The following is a 21,914-nucleotide window of genomic DNA, read 5'->3' on the forward strand; positions in this document are numbered from 1 at the left end:
ATGTTTCGTAGTCTATCATTTTTAATACGGCAGGTACTTGCTGAGCGCAGACTTGTAAAGCGTGATTTCGCGTATAGCAATACTTTAAAGGATCCCATTTAATTTGTCCACTGCTAGAATTTCATTCATACAGGGTGCAACATTCATCCATCAACATGACTAATCCATGGTCAAGGAGTAAAATACTTTATAGTACACCTTTATAGTAAAGCGTGATTTCGCGTATAGGAGTACCTTAAAGGATACTGTTTAATTTGTCCACTGCTAGAATTTCACTCATACGTGGTGCAACATTCATCCATCAAAACCAGAAAGAATTTATCTGCTACTTTAAACAATTTCCATCGACTGAAAATGAAGTCCAAAAAATCTAACAAATCTCAAAAGCAAAGCATGCCGAAGAATTTCTACATATGGAAGACAGAGAAGTCAAACAATGAATCAGAAAATTACAAAAGAAGAATTGGGTGCTTATAATACCCCTTGATAATAAAAGCACTCATTACTAAGAAAAGATTTTAACTGAAGATAAGATGAAGGAATTGTTAAATAACACAAAAGCAACGTCTGATCTTCTAGCGGAGATTGACCCAATTAAAGAAAAAACTGGACACTTTAAAAGAGCTGCTGGGAAACACGCTCTTTACAACGACACGGTTACAGTTGCATCAGTCATTCTTATAAGCAAAAGACATCAGCTTTTTCAAAAAATAATTCTGTCATGCAAATTTGATAAAAATAAAACATCACTGATTCGATTTCAAAATTAATTTTTATTTATTGAATCAATTTTAAATAGATCTTTGCAAATTGGTTCAGAAAACTTCACAATATGCTAAAATAGTTCAGATTAAAGGGGAAAATATAATAACGTATGCTTAAAACAACTAAGAAAAAGCACATTTTGAGCAGCCTTAACAGAAGACAATTTGGCTCTACTAACTTTCTTTACGAGTACTCATTAAATTTTTATTTACATTTCCTTTTTGTTCAACATTTAACTTTCAATGGTTTTAAGAGAAACAGCACTTGATAGAGAGACTCTAAATTCGGGAAAAACTGAAACAAAATTGGTTTATACACAGGCAGTTCAATTACACTGACCTGTTGGGAAGAGAAGATCCCGTTGGACAGGGAAAATATTAGGCCACACAAATGTTTAGCCTCCTCCTCGTAATGCAAAAGGAGGCCAATTGGGAAAAATTACACTACAGCAGTAATTTTGAAAGAAATTAATGCATAAATGCTACCCTAAACATTAAAACGTAATATGAAGCTTTCAAGTAAAATAAATAACTAGTAAAACTGCAATATAAAGCAACATGTGAAAAGGGACGTACAAATTATAACATTCAAGCATTTCTAGTGGAAATAAAGTTAATATAAAACAAGAATTACCAGCCACAGATGTCTTTTTGTCTGCACTGTTTCTCCATTCTTCTTCTTTCACGATATCATGATCTGCAATCCAAGAGTGTACAAAAATGATGGCAAATTAAACTAGAAGAAGCCAAGGGGGGAAAAAGGAATCATTAGATTTTAACTACTTTGAAATTAAAAGAAAAATTATACACAAAGAGAAATATCTAGTATTGTTTCTTAATATATAAAACTTCAAAAGTAGCTTCTTTCTTTTAAATTCCAGCAATGTGCTACATTGTTACTAAAATGATGACTGCAGTCGGTAGAAAAGCAAATGATTTCCCTAATACGACAGAAGTACAGTAAGCAAAAGGGGTTTTAATGTATGGGTACAAAAAATCTAACAAATCTCAAAAGCAAAGGATGCCGAAGAATTTCTACATATGGAAGACAGAGAAGTCAAACAATGAATCAGAAAATTACAAAAGAAGAATTGGGTGCTTATAATACCCCTTGATAATAAAAGCACTCATTACTAAGAAAAGATTTTAACTGAAGATAAGATGAAGGAATTGTTAAATAACACAAAAGCAACGTCTGATCTTCTAGCGAGATTGACCCAATTAAAGAAAAAACAGGACAATTTAAAAGAGCTACTGGGAAACATGTGCTCTTTACAATGACACGGTTACAGTTGCATTAGTCATTCTTATAAGCAAAAGACATCAGATTTTTCAAAAAATAATTCTGTCATGCATTTGCCAAGAGAACGGAAAAAAGTCCAAAAGAAACATTCAGAGTGCTTTTCAAAACAAAGTTGAAAGTTAACCTGCAGAATTTTACTTCGATAATAATAAAACATCTCTGACTTGATCTCAAAATTAATTTTTATTTATCGAATCAATTTTAAATAGATTTTTGCAAATTGGTTCATAAAATTTTACAATACGCAAAAATAGTTCAGATTAAGGAAAAATACAATAAAGTATGCTTAAAACAACTAAGAAAGAAGACATTTTCGCTCCACTAACTTTACGAGTAGCACACCAGCGGCCGAGCAGTATAAGCCGTTGAACACTGGTAGTTCGTTCCGTGGTTCAAGTCCCGGCGAACGAGCTGGCTGCATGGGCGTTTTCGTGGTTTTCCCCATGTGTAACGTGGATACGAGCCAGTTTCCCTTAAAAAGACCTCCACGGGGCATCCCTCCCTGACCGTGTAGTGCCTAAGGGCGGAGCACGTAAAAATAAAAAATAAAAAAATAATAATAACTTTATGAGTACTCATTAAATTTTTATTTATTTTTTAATTATTTATTTATTTATTTTTTTGTTGTTGAACATTTAACTTTCAATGGTTGGCTAATCTTTGGAATACGGTAACAGGCAGTTTGGCGACATTTTGGTAGGCGATAAAAGTTACTACCTAGGACTTTGGCAATAATGTGAGAAGTACCCAGTTCCAATTACGGATTATTTTGTCTGAGAGAAATGAGAGATCATGAGATATGTCATGTGACATTTATGGACGAAGGACAGCTCTTCAATCGGAAAAAATGGGAAATTTGGAAAAATATCTGCAGTACTTTATAGCATTTTGTATTTAGCATCATTCTGTGTTGTGTGAAACAGTGTTGCTTAATTTTTGGCAACTATCTAATGTGAATTCGAAATTTTTATTGCGTTTATCTGATAATCCAAAAGAATTGCTTGAATGCTGTATGAGTGTAGGATTAATTGCGGATAAGTATGAATGTCCAAAATGTGGGAATGAAATGAGATTGTGTGAAAGGAAGGATATTACAGATAGGTTTGAATGGCGGTGAAAGAAATGTACTGAAAATGGACATTTTGTGATCCGCCATGCACTCAAGGTTCTGTAGAAGATTAGGTAAGTTAGTATTTTTAATCATTTGAGGTTATTATTTTTATGCATTGTTGTAAATATAAGGAATAAATAAGATAATATGCTATTATTGGAAAAATTTTATTAGCAATGAATTAGTTTAAAGTAATTAAGATTTTAAGTTAATTTTTGTTAATTTAATGTATGTGTTTATTTATATTTTAAGTAGTGTTTTTTAATTAAACTATATTTTAATTAAATGATAGTTATTTTGGGAATTATATGTTTGTAGCATTTTGGAATACGTTTCAGCAGAAGTAAACGTGCATGGAAATAATTTAAATATTTGACACTAAGTATTAGCAACCATTTTTAATGTTTGCGTTATAAATTCGCAGGAGACGTTTATAATAGATAATTTAGAGGGAAAAGTTTTTGGATATTTTATACATGCAAATGTTCATCCTTGGAAACGGTATATACTTTTTCGCGATCAGGTAATTTCATATATGTCCTTTTTACCGACTTTAAAGATTTACAAAATTTTCCTGCATTTTCGTGCAAATTTTTCTAATTTATGAGAAAAAAGCAGTGTACATGGATAAAGTCAAGAGTGTGCGCAATTCCATTTTTGTGAAATTCTGGGATGTTTTTTTAAGTAAAAATAGGTCAACGTATACATGGTTACCATGTATGTGCCATTCTAAAAACCTTGGCAAGGAGTTTGCGAACCTGCACTTTCTCCCAATTTTGCAGTAAATATTTGTCATGATTAAGCACTTTTGTTCCATAAAATTTATAGCATAAGCGTAATTCGGTTAGCAGATTGTTGGAAAAAATGTTGAGAAAATAAAAAAAAAAAATAAACCTGTCTTTACTTCATGAAGACAAAATGGTGCGAAAAAAAAAAGTAGAAGGTTGTTGTAGCAGGGTTCTTGCCAAATTTTCGCGAAAAATCGCCAAGTTACCATAATCCAAAGATAACACAATGGTTTTACGAGAAACAGCACTTGATAGAGAGACTCTAAATTTGGAAAAAATTAATCAAAATTGGTTTATACACATGCAGTGCAATTACACTGGCCTGTTCGGAAGAGAAGATCCCATTGGACAGGGAAAATATTAGGCCACACAGAGATGAAAATGTTTAGCCTCCTCCTCGTAATGCAAAAGGAGGCCAATTGGGAAAAATTACACTACAGCAGTAATTTTGAAACTACTACGAAGCAACAGAACTCTAACAAATCTCAGACTTCTGATAATTATAGTGTGATTAACAGTTCAACCTCACTTTGAATATTACAATACAATATAAAGAAAGCACCAATTCAGACAATTCAATATGGAATTCAAAACCTAAATTAATGCACAAATTAATGTACAAATGCTAACCTAAACATTAAAACATAATGTGAAGCGATCGTGTAAAATAAATAACTAGCAAAACTCCAATAGAAAGCAACATGTGAAAAGGGACGTACAAATTATAACATTCAAGCATTTCTAATGGAAATAAAGTTAAGATAAAACAAGAATTACCAGCCACAGATGTCTTTTTGCTCTGCATTATTTGTCCGTTCCATCTTCGTTCTTTTTCTTTCACGATATCATGTTCTGCAATCCAAGAGTGCACAAAAATGATGACAAATTACACTAGAAGAGGCCAAGGGGGGGGGGAAGAAAGGAATCATTAGATTTTAACTACTTTGAAATTAAAGAATAATTATACACAAGGAGAAATATCTAATACCGTTTCTTAATATATAAAACTTCAAAAATAGCCTTCTTTGTTTTAAATTCCAGCAATGTGCTACATTGTTACTAAAATCACGACTGCAGTTGATAGAAAAGCAAATGATTTTCCTCTTTGTTTTAAATTCCAGCAATGTGCTACATTGTTACTAAAATCATGACTGCAGTTGATAGAAAAGCAACTGATTTTCCTAATACGACACAAGTACAGTAAGCGAAAGGGTTTTTTAATGTTCGGCTACAACATGAACAATAAAAGAAAAAAATTTTGACAGTTATTATGGATACACACAATAAAAGGGATAATGATCTTCGAGATGAGTAAATTATTTCAGCGATGGTAGAAAGATGGCACCGAAAGACAATAAGCAGGTAATTTTAAATGACATATAAACAAAATAAACTTTACTGTTAGCTTTGAAGCAGGTGTTATATATTAAACTACCTTAATTCACACACACAATTAGTGACATCTTGGAAAGTTAAGTCATATACCTTAAAAGAAGTATTTCAATCAGAATTTTAACCTAAGAAACGTATCTAAAATTTTAAGTTCTTTACTTAGGTACTCTCATTCATGAGAGGTGAGAACGAGGGTTTATCCTGAAATATTACCAGGTTACTTTCAATGAAATGATAGCAATATTTCACCGAAGAAAAGAACACACCTAGCTGACCGGATTCCACCCCGACTTAAATACAGCAAGCCAAAACATATCGAATGCCGTTTTTCCAGGATGGAGTCGTCCGCTTTTTCTCAAAATCGCGTCCCAATGCAAAGAGAGGGAGAGGTGTGGTGAGCGGTCATTTCCGTTCTCCAAGGTGGGGTCGTTAGAGCTGGAGCAAACCGCATGTATTCGTTACTGAGTAACGGGTACATCGGTTGACTCGAAGTACCGATTCGGTACTCACAAATTCATTTCGTTACTTGCATCTGTCGTACGATGCGGTTTGTTCGAGTACGAACGATGCGGTTGTTATGCGAATACGAATGATGCGATTTCTATGCGAATACGAATGATGCGGTTTCTATGCGAATGCGAATGATGCGGTTGCGTTACAATGTGCTCATATTTTTCATAGATAATTTTGAATTTTTTTGGGCATCGGGCAAATTCTTGTTTACATTATGTGTTTTAGTTGAAATACTACTTAGTTTAGTTGTTGATATTTAAGAAGATGAGCAATTTTGATAGCGGGAAGCGTTATTTTGTATTTGCTTTTTACTATTGCTATTTACGTTTGTAATTTGAAAATTTAGATGATTATTTATTTATTTATTTATTTTTATTTTTTTTTTCTTTGAACGTGCCATAGTGAGATTTTATTGATTTGAAATATTTATATACTGAACTTAGGTATTGTTTATATAAGAATATGTAGGTTAATATAGGTTCTTTACTTCCTTGTAGCAAATAAAATGGTAGTAATTATTGTAATCGAGAAAACTTTGGGTATCATATTTTAACGGAAATATCCATTTTTGACGATTACGGAATCCATGTGAATTATTTTTTGGGGTGACGTATGTACGTACGAACACAATGAAGGACTCTCTCTTTTTTTTTTTTTTCAAAAAAAAAAAAACTTATTGTTAAATGTAATCCCATTTACTCTAAGCTGATACTTATGACTAATGATTATGATTCTAAGTTGATACTTGAAAGGGATTTTTTTCGTGATGTGCAAGTACGTATGTATGCATTTTGCATAACTCAAAAACGATTAGTTATAGAACGTTGAAATTTTGTATATGGGTCCGTTATAACATCTAGATGTGCACCTCCCTTTTTATTGCAATCGGTAATGCTACCAAACGTAAATATGTATATATATATCAAATAAATTATAATTAAATGTGAAGTACATATATATATGTCCTTATAATTAAATTTAAAGTACACACACACACACAAACATATATATATATATATATATAATAAAAGCTTTGGCTTTTATTTTATTTAATTATCACTAAATAAGTTACTTGACTTTTATTTTCGCAATCATTGGTTGTAGTCAGGACTTAATTTTTAAAATTAGAAGTGCTGGAGCTCTATGGAAGGCCATCAGGAACGATGAATAAATAAATAAATAAATAAAAATAAAATAACTATTACAATAATAAAATAATTAGCAACTAGAATATTAAATGATTATTATTATAATTCAATAAAAATTTAAAGACAAATGAAAATTTAGTTAATTCTTAAATTAATGATGAATAACTAAATAATGAAATAAAATACCAGACATCGTCTTGTTTGGGGGCTGTGGCTAAAATTGCAATTTAAGAACTAAGCCGAGCATTAGCTAAATTTAGGCTTTTGATGAGAAAATAATGTACCGTTTGCCAGAGTATAGATAGAAATTTGGTTATGTAGCCCATTCTTCTAAAACGACGTTTCGTCACTGCCTTCCACCACCAATTCTTTTTTTTTTTTTCCGGTTTCGGTTTATTCGGTTACAGCAAAGCACACTAGGGCTATTGCCCCCACGGGGAGGGAGGCCTTCGTGGAGGATTTTTTAAAGGGAACTGACTCATATGCAAGTTACACACGGGGAAAACCACGAAAACGCCCGTGCAGCTAGCCGTTAGCCGGGAATTGAACCCCGGACCGAACTATTAGTGCTCAGCGACTTTACCGCTCGAGCTCTGGTGGGCTCTTTTTTTCTTTTCATTCGCTGTTTGAAAAACGGGTGTTCACTTTACGATAAAGTAAGCACCTGTTTATTTCAATTAAAATGTGTGAGACGATATGACTCTTCCTACTTTAATCTCACTTAGCTTTTGATTTCTAATATTGATTCAATGTTTTCTGTAGACAAAGTATTCTGATTAGAATAATGGATATCAAACATGTTCAAAAGGTGTGTATCTGAATATAATTAGGTTTTTATAACATAGGGCCCATTTTATTAGTTTCACATAGTTCTAAAGCAATTGACCACAGTATCGCTGTTTTGAAAGAAAGTAAAAATGTGAGAAATGTATAATGAACATTAATATACAAGCTTTATTAAAAGTAGTCAGCCTTTTAAAACGTGACCGTCTATGCTTTTAGATGATTTTTGGAGCTCTGCGCATTTGCTCTGGCATCTTAAAAAAGTGATGTTCAATATCAACGTATGTTTATGTTCTCAAAAATACAGGTTTCTTTCAGAAAGCGACCTCTTAGAAGTCGTCAATAAATGATTCACTATAGTTATTTTCTAATAGACTATAGAATAAATTTATTTTAACATCAATTTAAAAATGGCTGCTTGTACTAAGAGTTAAGAGCAATAAGACTCTAATTTTTCTTTCGCAATTAGCTGTCATGCCAGCTGAATTGTTTTCTGCAGAATCTTATTGTGTATAATTGAAATATTTAGCTATGCATTCAACAAATATACAACAAATGGAAGACAAATCATTAAAAAAATTAAAATTTGGAACATTAATAATAATTTTTTTGTTATACATAAAATATTATTAATGAATGATGAATTTATATCATATTATATATAAATCAAAATTTAACTCCTATACCTTTATAATAAATTGGAGAAAAGCTATAAAGTGAATTAATTTTTAAAAACAAAACGAAAATTAAAAAAAAAAAAAAAAAAATTGTCATATACCTAGAATCTAAAATTGACGAATACTGAATTTTACGCCTCATGTGTGTATGCGTGTCTTTAATTATGTCAAAGCACACTATGGCTATCTGCCTAAGGGATGGATGCTTTCGTGGAGGACTTTATAAGGGAAACTGGCTTGTATACACGTTACACATGGGGAAAACCACGAAAACACCCATGTAGCCGGATCGTTCGCGGGATTTGAACCTCGGACCGAACTACCAGTGTTCAGCGACTTTACCGCTCGGCCGCTGGTGGGCCGTTTTACGACTCATATAATAATAAATGCATATTCATATTGTAACAGAAATTTTGTTAGAAGTCTAGCATATGTATAGTTATTTGTGATCTTTTAAAACTGTTGTAACATGATGCATATTTATCATTATTGTGAACCAAAACAGTATGCTTTACATCTTTACAAATATACGTGATAGATTTTAATATTTATTTCTGCATATACTTACGTTTCCCAAAGACACGAAAGCAAGTCAAGCAGATTAAGCAGACTTAAGTTCTCTGTTAGCTAGTGTAACATAATTTCGGATTCTATGAGCCTTCCAGAATTATTAGCAAAATAGTGGAAATGTCTTTACAAAGTGTTTTTATAAGCAAACAGCAGATGTACACTGAGCAGTGATCAACTGATATATTTCTTAAATGATTTGGTTTAGTTGATTATGACAAAACACACTGGGGCTATGTGCCTAAGAGGAAAAATGCCTTCGTAGAGCACTTTCTTAGAAAAGCTGGCTCGTATTATCAGGTTCAATGTTTCTTCTAACCTTCTTCGGAAACATACAATGACCTGACTAGAACAGAGAGCTTACTAAAGCTATGTTCACTAATTGTAGTAAGTAGACAGGATACAGACGAAGGGTATACAAAACCCTTTATTTTTTTCTTTATATACAATGACTTCCGTACTTCGGAATACAATGACCCTCCACTCGGGGTCTAACTTAAAAGATATCAAAATAAAACTAAACTCTAATTTAACTTTAGAATAAGATTGGCCTTATAATAACAGAAAGCGTATGTAGCACAGAGACTGTGAACACTACAATACGTTTAATTTATCAAGAGGATTAAAACCTCTGGCCTGGAAGGCAAAGTAGCAACTGCGTAACTTCTAAGGTAAGCGGCCTGCTTCGAACTCACGGCTTCCTCTCTTTTGCTTGGCAAAAAGGCCACACTTAAATACTTGGCGTTCGCCAGACAACTTTGCATAAACTCCTTCACGCTTATAATTCTGGCCGGAAGTAGAAAATAAGAAGTGATAGTAAAGATTTAAAATAAAATAAACGTTAGTAAAACTTAAGATCCTTACATACTTCCCGCCAGAGTTAATTAGTTTGAAACTGAGGTCTAAAACGACCTTGTTGAAAACTTTTAGCTCTAGAAACTAACGCGAGGCCAACCTTTAACAATCATAACTTAGCTAGAAACTAGAAAATTTTACAAGAAAGAAATTTGTTACAATAGCAGCTCCCGGAATATACAACAATCTTTTTTCTTTTTCATCTGTACTGCATCAAAACAGGAGCTTTATTCAATTCTGGTTCCTTCCAGAGATCTGGAAGGAAAACTAGTTTAATGAAATGTTACAGAATGACATTGCAAATAACATATAGAATATACTTTTCTTAACATTCTTATTTCATTCATGACTATTTTAATTATCTCTCCCCGTGCTCTCTGACATGTGTTGTAAAAACACCAAACACGAATGTGTTTCTGTCTATGTGTTCAACACTTCCTCCTACAATCAAAACACTAACGTGTTAAAATTCAACATACGAGACCTCTTAACACACCCTAATTTCAACTCTAGACCCTGAGGTACTATTCTGAAAGTGGCTAACTCTAAAGTGTAGCGTCAGAGAGCCTAACTACATCATTCAACCTTTAACACATATTCACCATGATTTAATCTTTACAGTCACACGAATAACAAATTTTTTTAACATTACTTTCACTTTTACCATATCACGGTATTTCTAAACATTCAAAATAACAGTTCACATGTATACAAGAACATATCAAGATGCCGTTAATTTTACACATTTGAAAACATACATTAGTAGTACATTGTTAACTTCTATTCTTTTCAAAGCAAGTGCCAATTCTTTCTACATTGAAATAATACTACATTTCAAAAAGTCTTTCAGACTAAAACGTCTTTCTTGTTAGAATTTTTAAATAAAATTTATACAATAACTTTTTACAAAATTTAAGTCTTTATACAACGCTATTATACATCAACTTTAGTTTTACGCGCGAGTAATTGAAAAACATAATAAGAAAATCGGTCACAACTCATTTCTCGCCCTTTTGGCGATAAAGGTAGACCTCGCATGAGGTAAAACTTCTTGAAATCTGCCACTTGCAGTAAGAATGAAAGATTAACTTAAGTTTGTAAAGTAACATAAAATTTTACTTATCTTTGTAATATTCAGACATCCTTTTCTGGGCCCAGTCTTTAAAGGTGCTGCAGACCGTAGCTTGGTTGATCCTCCTTCTTGTACGGGCTCGCCCTTCAGTGCTTTCCTCTGGAAGCTTCCGTTTTTCACCACTACGGCCACCCTTGAACATCTTCCTTCTGTCCTCTGCTTGTGGTCTTGGCCGCTTGAAGGCAGCTGGTCTTGGTGGAACCGGGAAACTTCTGTCGTGATCCTGCTTGGACCTCGTTGTTGGCCGTTCAAATTTTTCTTCTACTTTTTCCTCCGCCGCTGATGGCCCTTCCGCAGTTCGGCGACTTTTGCTGCGGAGAGTTCTGTCGGATGAGTCAATCTTCCGTTTCACAGCCGGGTTATAGTTGCCGTCCTTTCTCCCGGTCTTTTCCACATACGTCGTCCTTCTCCCTTCTTCACTCTGGGGGTGTTCGTGAACTCTGTTTTTTGGACGGTGGAACGGCTTCTTTTTCTTTGTACCTTCAATTTTTCCGCGGGGCAATTTTCTTTTCACTTGCTTCTGTCTCTCATTGGCTTGCCCTTGTACTTGTCGTTTTCCCACCTCTGGAACTTGTACCTGCGGTGTCTGCCGTACCGGATCCTGCAAAAGATCTGAAAAGATTTGCATTTTATTACGGTCATAGAATGGTTTTATCTGGTCAATGTTTGCGGAACAGGTTTCACCATTTCTTGCCTTTAATACTACAACAGCGTGAGTTATTTTTTCTATAACATATGGTCCTTCAAATCGTGGAAAAAATTTGGCAGTTTTATCTTCTGGTGCTGAAGAAAGTGAATGCTTAATTTTTAGTACTTCATCCCCTACTTTATAAGTTACTCCCCGTCGTTTCAAGTCATAATACAATTTTTGTTTTCTTTGTGCTACTTCCGTATTCTTTTTTGCTTCTTTTATTAGTTTTTCTATATCACCCATTTTAAATTCTGGGGCTCTTTGTTGCACATAAAATAGTTTATCTAACGGTGTTATAACCTTTCTGCCTAGAAATAACTCAGCAGGAGTTTTGCCCGTTGTATCATGTTTTGCGGTCCTAAGGGCGAAAGCAAATTCATTGACATAGTTATCCCAGCTTTTATGAAAATTTTTAACATAACTACGGATAATTTTCACTATATTTCTGTTGACCCGTTCCGCTATATTTGATTGCGGCCGATACGGGACCATTTTTAAATGACGTATGCCCAGTTTTTGGCACATGTCTTCAAATATATTACTTACAAATTGAGGACCATTATCCGATATAACTTTTAGGGGCGCCCCGTATTTTAAAATATATTTATTTAAAATAGAATCGGTAACTAATTTCGCGGAGGCTCGTTTTAAGGGAACAATTTCGGTCCATTTACTAAAATGATCAACTATAACAAGGAGATAGCGACTTTTGTTTAACTGACTTTTTGGGAAAGGGCCCAATAAATCGATGCCGATTATTTCATTTGGAAATTCGGATTTAATACTATTTAGAAACCCGGCCGGGCGGAAATTAATATAATTAACGGCTTGACATGTTGGGCAGGACTGGACATACGCCCTTGTTAACTTTTGCAGTTCAGGAAAGTAGACTGCCTCGCGTACGCGTTGAGTAGTTTTTCGAATACCAGCATGAGAAGCTAAAGGGCTGTCATGGAGCTCTTGCAGGATATTTAATCTAAGACTAGCTGGGATAACAGGTCGAAATTCGTTGTTGGAATTCGTAGTTTTTGTATAAAATAATAGACCATCTATTAGTTCGTAATGGGCCGCCCTATTTCTTATCGCCACAATATCTTGGTGGCTAAAATTTTCAGGATCCTTCAAATACTCATAAATACTTCCAAACTCAGGATCCTTACCCAGTTCGGTTATTACAGTTTCTCGGGAATTTATTGTACACGCTGTCAGCATTGCAACTTTTACGGTATTACCCTGTTCGTCTAATTTAATTCGTGACAGGGCATCTGCTACGATATTTTCCTTTCCGGGGGTATGCTTGATTACCAGATTATATTCTTGCAGCTTGAGTGCCCATCTTATTAACCTTGGGGATAAATTTTTTCCAGAGTACAATCTAGTTACCGCCGCATGATCAGAATATACTGTTATCGGCGCCTTTCCAAAATAGACTCGGAACTTTTGCACTGCTAACAGAACTGCAAGTGCCTCTCTCTCGGTCGCGGAATAGTTTCTTTGTGTTTGATTTAAAGTTCGGCTAAAAAATGCCACTGGCTGCTGATTTTGCGAAAGTACCGCTCCTACCGCATAATCCGAAGCATCCGCTGAAATTTCTAAATTTTCATCCTTTTCAGGAAATTTCAACACAGGGGCTTGCGTTAATGCTTGTTTTAATTTTTCGAAAGCACTATTGGCTTCGGCCGTCCACGAGAATCTTGCCTTTTTTCTTTTTAATTTTAACAATGGCTCAGCGATAGCCGCAAAATCTTTTATAAAGGACCTATAATATGAACAAAGTCCTAGAAAAGAAGAGAGCTTCTTTGCCGTGTTTGGAGTCGGATACTTTTGTACAGCGATTATTTTTGATTCATCTGTCTCGATCCCTTTTTGCGATATTTTGTAACCTAAATATTTTAATTCAGGGGCTGCAAATTTGCATTTTTCGACATTAACTTTTAGACCGGCCTCATTTAATAAAGAAAACACCTGTCTTAAATCCTGTACATGTTGGTCTAGATTATCACTAGTAATAATGATATCGTCTAAATAGATAAATGTGGACTTTCCGAGAACAGGTCTTAACACAATGTCCATGCATCGCTGAAATGTTGCTGGGGCGCCTGAAAGGCCAAACGGCATTCGCAAAAATGCATAAGTGCCAGACTTGGTTATAAAAGCAGTCTTAGGCACGTCCTCAGGCCTGATCCCTATTTGAAAATAACCATTCGTTAAGTCTAAAGTTGTCATAAATTTGGTTGATTTTATGTTCCTTAAAATTTCTTCTATAATCGGTAACGGATATACCGGATATTTCGTTATGGAATTTAATTTACGGTAATCAATAGCGAATCTCCACCTTTTTGGATGCTCCAAAGGATAATCATTATTTTTCTTACATAAAACCACCGGACTAGCATAACTACTTGAGATAGGCGTTACGATCTTTTTACGTAGCATATCGGTAATATGCCGTTCTATAATTTTTTCCTTATTCTTATCATACCGGTATGGTTTTTGACGAACCGGCAATACATCTCCGGTGTCAATACTATGGTTAGTAACCTGGGTAAATCCTGGAATATCACTAAATAAGGAAGCAAATTCACCTACCACTTGTCGGATTCTATCTTGCTCGTCATTAGGCAGGTGGTCGAGATTTAACCTTGGCGGTTCAACCTTTTCTACAGGCACTGGTTTCATCGTCAGCTTAAGAGACGCTTCATTAAAATCCAGTGTAGCTTGTGCGTCTGAAAGAAAGTCTATTCCTAGTATTAAGTGTGCTTGCAAATTCTTTACTATAAAAAACATCACCTTTACTTGTTCGTCCTTGATACGGATGTACAAAGGTACTTTACCTACGCACTTACATTGTTCTCCTTGCGCCGCTAATACTGTTGTATTATCCGCATTATATATGCGGTATTTGCGAAAATACTTTCTAAAAAAGACTTCTGCCACACAGGAACACTGCGCGCCGGTATCCAGGAGTGCGGTGGCCGGGATATTATTTACCAAGACTTCAATCTTCGGAAGAGTTAAATTTTTCACCATTACTGTATTTAACTTGTAGGAAGAGGGGTTTTCGTGGCCTTCGGATTTCCGCACCCTCTCGTCAGCAGAAATCCGTTTTAGTTTAAATTATTTTTTCTTTCGGTGCTTTCCTTCTTTCTCCACTGGCCTTGAGACTTTTTTCCTGGGTTGCTATTGAACTGTCGGCGTTCGCCGGCTGTTTTTGAATGCTCGGGTTTCCTTGCCCACTGATTCGCTTTTTCTCCGTAGCCATGTGCTTGAGTTTGCTGTAGTCTTGGCGTACCAAATTGGTTTCGCTGTTGATATTGGCGTCTTCTTTCGACGTCCGCCGTTCTTCTACTTTCAAACTGGATTGCTAGCTCAAATAATTTTTCCAGTGTAGTCGGATTTCTCAATTCAATAAAGTCTTGCACTTGGGGTAGTAACCTCGGCAAAATCACTTGAATTATTTCAGGATCCGGACGGTTTCCATACAAGAGCTTGAAAACGTGAATTTTTCTTAAAATAAAACTCGACATGTTTTCCATTCTTTGTTGATATATACTGAAAAGTTCTGTTTCTAATTTCGCACGATCCCTTACAACAGGGAAGGCTTTTAGTAGGGCAGTCTTGAAATTTTCGTAGGTATAGGTGGAACTTCCTGCTTGACCCAAGAGACTTCTGCCGATACATTTGAACCAGTTAAGCGCTTGGCCCCTCAAAGCGCTGGTAGCTAAGGTAACTTTTTGAAACTCGTGCACGGGGTAGAGCATGAAGTGGTCATCCAATTTTTCCAAAAAACTGGTTACCTGTGAGTTTCCATTAAACGTTGCTTCTGGTTTCATCGAAGCGCGCATGGTCTGGACAATATACCCAAATCCTTCCAGGGCGGCAGCTGGCATTTCTGGATTCTGAGCTGTTTCTGCAGGCAGCACAGGTTCTTCTTGAAACTCGGCCATGGTTATTCTTCGTCGGGCGCCACTATCAGGTTCAATGTTTCTTCTAACCTTCTTCGGAAACATACAATGACCTGACTAGAACAGAGAGCTTACTAAAGCTATGTTCACTAATTGTAGTAAGTAGACAGGATACAGACGAAGGGTATACAAAACCCTTTATTTTTTTCTTTATATACAATGACTTCCGTACTTCGGAATACAATGACCCTCCACTCGGGGTCTAACTTAAAAGATATCAAAATAAAACTAAACTCTAATTTAACTTTAGAATAAGATTGGCCTTATAATAACAGAAAGCGTATGTAGCACAGAGACTGTGAACACTACAATACGTTTAATTTATCAAGAGGATTAAAACCTCTGGCCTGGAAGGCAAAGTAGCAACTGCGTAACTTCTAAGGTAAGCGGCCTGCTTCGAACTCACGGCTTCCTCTCTTTTGCTTGGCAAAAAGGCCACACTTAAATACTTGGCGTTCGCCAGACAACTTTGCATAAACTCCTTCACGCTTATAATTCTGGCCGGAAGTAGAAAATAAGAAGTGATAGTAAAGATTTAAAATAAAATAAACGTTAGTAAAACTTAAGATCCTTACAGTATGATACGTGGTATGCTGGCTCGTATGGTACGTGGTAAGCTGGCTTGTAAGCTGGTACGGGAAAAAACCACAAAACGCTTATGAAGCCAGCCCATTTGCCTGAGATCGAACTCAGGGCAGAACTACCAGTGTTCAGCGATTTTACCGCTCGACCGCTGATGAGCCATTTCTTAAATGAATAAAGGTATACTCATAGCATTATGAAATAACATTGATTGAAATATTTAGTGCTTCACTATTATCTCTAATAAAGTAACATAAAAATGTCCTTACCTTTTATAGATTTCTAAATTTCTTTTAAGTTCTTTCTTAATTCGTACTTAACCTATGCATGTGCGAATGTTTTTATCGATTATATTGTTAAGTGTAAAAAGCAAGTTGACATTTATAACATAGCATTCCTTGTCTCAACAAATAACAGTCTCAACTAGGAGTTTTTGGAAAGGGGATGAATCGGGGAAATTTCACCCTTTCGTCATTAGCGGTTCTGATGAAGGGAATGGGGAAAGCAGCAAACGAAATAACAAATAACGGGCAAATAACGAAAGCTAATCTTTAATGCGGTCTCCCAGTTTCTGTATTTTTATTTGGGAAAGTTTTATGGTCATTATGAAAAAGTGAAAATTTGATATGGATTCCGCATGACTTCCTTCTACGACTATTTAAATTATGCTTATTTTTGCTGCACTTCATTTAAACTTATTTCCTCGAATTATTCTAACTCAATTAAGCGATACTCGAAGGCAAGTTACAAATGGCATCAAACATTGCAAATTTTGAAACTAAATTTCCCGGGTCAATCTTTGTCCTACGGGACTCAAACTTCTTGTATTTTTATTTTTTCATAACAAGTATAAAACTTTGCCAGATATAAATATAGAAACCAGAAGACGACATTTAAAGTTAGATTTCATAATTTGTCCAAAATTAATTCTTTTTTAAATTTGATATTGACAAAATATGAATATTTTCGTCATTTAAAATACTTCTGTATTTTTGTTGCACCGTATTTAAACTTGCTTCCTCGAGTTATTGACATTAAATTACATTAATTCCATTATCTATTGGAAAATAATTATAGCAAATCATCTATTTACAACATCTCTAAAAGGTCACCTTTTAAGAGATCTCTATTTTGGGGAACATAAACAAACATTGGTAGTGAACATCATCTTTTTAAGACCACCACATGTAAAATCCTCTAAAAGCATGAATGGTTGCATTTAATGAAGACCCGTTACTTTTAATAAGGAATGTAACATTAATCTTAATTATACATGTTTTTGATGTGTGTGCCAAAATAGTGATACCGTACTTCCGTTGCTTTAGAAATGTGTGAAATGAAAAAAATGGATACTATACAACAAAAATGTTATTATATTCAGATACACACCTTTTGAACACGTCTGAAATTCATTATTCTGCTCAACATAATTTGTCTGCATAAAATATTAAATATTATTAAAAAATCAAAAGCTAAGTCGAAGTAGAAACAGTCATCTCCAAGGATAAATAAGTCCTGAAGTCTTCTAAGTCCTGAGTCATCTCTTCTAAACCATTTTAATTGAAGTAAACAGACGTTCGCCTTATCGTAAAGTAAACACTTATTTTTCAAACAGAGGATGAAACGGGAAAGAGGGAATTGGTGGGGGAAGGCAGCGAACGAAATAACACTTTTTCGAGCTGGGGATGAAATGAGAAAGGACGAAACGATACTAAGCCAATAAGACAAGATCTGGTATTTTACTTTATTATTTAATTAATCATCATAAACTTAAAAATTATTTAAATTTTTATTTGTTTTTACATTTTTATTAAATTTTACTTATAAGTATTTTATACTTCAGTTGCTAATTATTATGTTACTTTAATTATTCATTATTTTAATCACTATTTTTTATTATTTTAATTATTAAGTTTTTTAATAATTTTTTGTTATTTTAATTATTAATTAATGTTATTATTGTAATATTTATTTCCTTTCTTTCTTTATTTTTTCCTATTTTCCTGACGGCCTTCCGTAGGCGCTTCTGACTTTAGAAACTAAGCCCTGACAGCAATAGAAAATTTAATAATGAATCATATCCAGTGCACCAAAAAATAACAGCCAAAATAAAGTGAATTATTTCTACTCAAAAATGCGTCGCAAAACTCCCTATCGCAGCACTACCCAGTTCCCGCGGGGTAGAAAAGCTCACGTGATTCAATGCGATGCGACGTTTCAAGGCCCTTTTTAGGGCCGTAGACCGATAAAATAGGCTCAGGATACGGATACCGATGGATTTTACCGAAAGTAACGAGTAACGATACGATAGTAACGAGTACTGGTTCACCGAGTAACGAATACATACGGGTACACAATTTCTCGTTACTTCTACAGCACTAGGGGTCGTCCGCTTTTCTCAAAATGGCTTCCCAATTCAGACAGACAGACAGACAGACAAAGTAGACAGATGTCTTTTGTTGCACCCGCTAAGTCTTTCTGCACCGATGGGTTAAAAATCAAGCATAGGTGCGAAGAAATGGGGCAATTTCGTATTTCAGAGGAGAGTAAAAAGGAACTTCGTATATTTTATACGAGTTTGAAAGGCCAGGAAGAAAAGATGGGACAAAATAAAGTAAAAAATAAATGGCCCAAAAGTAATGAAGAGGAAAGAAAAATTATTTATAATTAAAAAAAAAAAAAAAAAAAAGGACCTATAGAAAGAAAAGGAAAGGAAATAAGAGAATTTTGTTTAAAAAAAACCCACGATTGTGTTCATGAGTGTAGTCAAAGTTGTTATCATTTACATTAAATAGAGTCTTCCAGGTGTGTGTAATGAGTGTGTTTTGTAAAGCTGAATAGATGTAAAGATGGGGGAAAATTAATAATAAAATAATAAATATTGGGGGTCCAGTCACATAACAGTATAAATCAAGTTTAGAAGCTAACTTTTGCTATAACAGGGAAACTAAAATTTAAAAATTTTTAAATTTAAACTTTTATTTTTTAACATGGAAACCAATATTAGCCTCTACCTTGAGGCATAGTAACAGAAGACACATAAGATCAAGATACATATAATATCATGCAAAGTTATACATTAAACTAAGTAACATCATCTATTGCGGTTTCCAACATATTTATTTACTCAGAAAACACCATCAGATAAGATCATAAATCCAAAACAAGGCGAGAACATATCCGCAAAAATAAATAAGTAAATAAATTACGGAGTTTTTTTTTAATACTAATTAATTTTTAAAAAAAAATAAGCATTTTATTTATTTATTAAGTTAATGGTCATAATTTATTATATGTGTACTATTTTATCAATTTGAGGCACACTGTATTAATATATGCTTTTAATTTAAATAGATAGGAAATATAGATTAAAGGAGCAAAAACTACAACTCTATACATTCATTGAGGCCCGAGATCGTGTTTTTCCCTCTCCAGAAATTCCTCAAAAGGGCCCCAATGGGTAGGGCTAACACTACTGATAAGGGCTACTGATAAGGATAGCGTCCCTACGAGATGGTAACCAAAAAAGAACCACATGATTTAAAGCAATTACTAAGTATTTAATGCCAGAACATAATAAAATGAGCATAATAATAATAATGATCATAATAAATAAATGAATTTAAAGGTACTTTAGTGACAGATATTTGATTTAGCTTAGAGAAAAGAAGTTCTACTTATCTGAACGCTCCGTCTTAGTGCTGCAAAAGATTGCAAGGAAGACAAGACCCCCAGGTACAGGAGAACTCCCGGCCCTGAGAACGAGACAATGCAGAGGATATTCGCGAAACTTTTCTTAAATAAATGAAGATTTTCCGGAAAACACCTTTGAAAATTCAGGAGTTCTTCCAAGATCCTGCCTCCATCGTACGTGATCACAGCGCCGGCCCCGCTTCCCAATTCAAAGAGAGATCGTGACCATTTTTCAGTCTTTTCCAAGATGGGGAAAGAAGAAAACTTAGGATGGAATAACACGAGAGACAGAAAAAAAAAAAAAAAAAAAAAAAAAGCCATCTTGTCATTTTCTGATAGGGTACCGGTGTTCGAATACTTTTGTAACCGACTGTACAAGAAATTGAGGAACACGTGTTAAGAAGAAACGTTCGTGGACAAAACGTCAGACGCGCCGATAATCACAAATTCTTCCAGTGCTCTCAAAAAGGGAAAGAATTTCCTGCGAAATGTGTCCCCTGTGGAGGAGGACATGCATCCTGTAGTAAGGAATGCCCTAAAAGACCAGGAAATACAGATATTGAAAAAATTAATGAAGTTTCTTCATTAACACCAAATGCATTTAAGCCCCGTACAACAAATCATATGCGGCGATTACCAAGAGCAACCCAAAGACGGTTAACGACAGGAAATCCCTCAAGAATAATAACAACTCTATAAATAACGATAAAGAAGACCAATCCTCCAAAAATAGACGAAAATCAGTAAACAGAGACATAGAAGAACAACACTTTTGAAGAATTCACCAGGTTCATAACTGAAATTTACCAAATTTACCAGCAATACAAGCAGGCTTCTAATCCCGACACCAGGCTCAAGACTGTCATGGCAGCACTAAAGATGTTCATCCAGAACGAGCATGAATATTTACGCGTATACGACTAATCCAAATACCATGCAACATATTTATTATACCGAGTTTATGTTTTATAATAGTAATGGTATTAAAAATCAAAAATTTGAAATTCAAAACTACATCAACCAGCACAGTCTGGATGTAATTTTGTTAAGTGAAACCCACCTCAAATCAAATGACAAATTTAAAATTCCCAACTACAACATCTATAGATCTGACCGTCTTCATCAGCGTGGTGGCGGTGTAGCTATTCTCATGAAAAAATGCCTAAACAGTACCATCTTTCCCCTTCCCCTTATGAGCTTTGAGGCAAGAGCATGTACTTTGAACAGTGATAATAAAGAATATCTCACCATTGGTGTTTATAAGCCACTCAACAATAGCTTCAACACTCAAGATCTTGACTATATTCTCAACTTAGGTTCTCCAACTATTCTTGCTGGGGACTTAATTGTAAGCACGTTAACTGGAACTCCACGCGAAATAATCCAGACGGAATTATTATCATCAACAACCCTGATATCAACATTTATGGTCCAGATGAACCTACGGATCTTCATCAAATCTCAAATACTTCTGATGTATTAGACATCTTAATTACCTTCAATGTTCCTCAAATACCTTTTCTCCAAGTGGATAAAGAACTTTTTTCAGATCACCTACCAGTACGATTAACTTTATATGGCTTAAAGCATGGTCTTCCGCCTATAAAGTTCCGTATTCATTGGGAAAACTATGCTTATCACCTTGAAGAAAACATATCTGCTACCAATAAAATGACTAATAACAGCGAAATTCATGATGCCACAGCCTATCTTAGCAGTAAAATCAACGAAGCTCTCAACCACGCCAAATGTATTCCAAAACAGATTAATTATACGCTCCTACACAATATTAGACAGAAAATTACAGAGAAAAATAGACTAAGAAAAATTTATCAACGTTCTCACTCCACCCAAGACAAAAGAAGATTTAATGCTGCCAATCGAAACGTCAGAAAACTTATCCAAGTGTACTTAAACAATTGCTGGGATAACTTCATTGAAAGTCTTTCG

Source organism: Stegodyphus dumicola, chromosome X2 (assembly GCF_044657685.1).
Source record: "Stegodyphus dumicola isolate Sdum_Otavi_A_Nest chromosome X2, ASM4465768v1".
Lineage (NCBI taxonomy): Eukaryota > Metazoa > Arthropoda > Arachnida > Araneae > Eresidae > Stegodyphus > Stegodyphus dumicola.